This window comes from Heterocephalus glaber, unplaced genomic scaffold, assembly GCF_053883595.1.
Source record: "Heterocephalus glaber isolate CG9 unplaced genomic scaffold, H.glaber_assembly_v1.0 deba00001550, whole genome shotgun sequence".
NCBI lineage: Eukaryota > Metazoa > Chordata > Mammalia > Rodentia > Bathyergidae > Heterocephalus > Heterocephalus glaber.
Genome location: NW_028258343.1, coordinates 7,850,427 through 7,851,570, shown reverse-complemented (window position 1 = coordinate 7,851,570; position 1,144 = coordinate 7,850,427). Strand labels below are relative to the sequence as shown.

General features: G+C 36.1%; 1 pseudogene; it reads left to right on the top strand.

Annotated features, from left to right (window-relative positions):
* The first annotated feature begins 735 nt into the window (after positions 1 to 735).
* LOC147824223 (U2 spliceosomal RNA) lies at positions 736 to 904 on the top strand (annotated as a pseudogene).
* Positions 905 to 1,144: the final 240 nt, after the last annotated feature.

Below are 1,144 nucleotides of genomic sequence, written 5' to 3'. Positions count from 1 at the left end.
TAGTGGAGAGAGAATATCTTTCATACAGCTGTCAGAGAACCACAGAACCCAGAGCAACAGAAGGTTCATGGAAGACCAGATAGGGTCCAGCTCGAGCAGCATAAAGGGTTATATGAAATGTGGGTTACCCATATATACAGCTGTCTAGAGACACAACCAGGCCAGCACTCAACTCTGATCACTCCCAACCAGAGCATGCCTCTGTTTACACTGTGCTGCTGTCTCCCTTAAAATAAGCATTCAATTAAAGTTCCAATATAACAACTTGAAATGCATATAACAAAGACAGTCCCTGCATGCAAACCAGGACTGAACTGTAAGAATGGCTTTAAAAAGTAGGATGGACTGGAAATTGAGACAAATCCGAGTTTTGTGGGTTCCAATATTTATTTGTAGGACTCTCTTTAAGAAAATGGATTGGTTATTAAAATAAATATCCAAAGCTGGAAAAGAAGTAATAATATTGTAGTTTTTGTTAAAGTTGACACTATAAAATAAAACATGTAGAAAAAATGTTAATTAACTGCTGATAGACCTCATATTTTTACTGTTGCCTATAACAACTTTTATAATGCCATTCTTTTAGCAAGAATGGAATGAAATTTCAAGCTTTATACCATCATAAAGGACTAAAAATTTTAGTGAATAATTATATTTATTGTTATTTTAGAGAACTTAAACTTGAAGTCAATTTTTAGCTATTACACATGCATTTTTAGAATTCTTATCAAGTCCATCGCTTCTCGGCCTTGTGGCTAAGATCAAGTGTAGAATTCTTATCAAGTCTAGGGGACAACTTTTTTCACATATCAACTGTAGGATTTCTGACATTTAAAGTTTTCTTGAATAGGATTGATTTAAATGCTCATTGAATTGTCAACATCCATTGACCTGTTTGCTTATGATAGTGCATTAGAAGTTTATTGTCTTTGCTAATATCAGACTGTGAGTTGAGCCAGTAACTAACTGGTAAAAGCCTGAGCATGGGAAAAAGTGTGCCCCAGCAAAAAAGACGTGGCCTTTGGATGGAGCTGGGTGTATAGGGAGAGCTAGACGGGGCATAAATTAGAAACATGTATCAGTGCCTGGCAAGATCTGGGAAATCATGACAAACGCCATTTGGTGGCTGAGAATAGATTATATT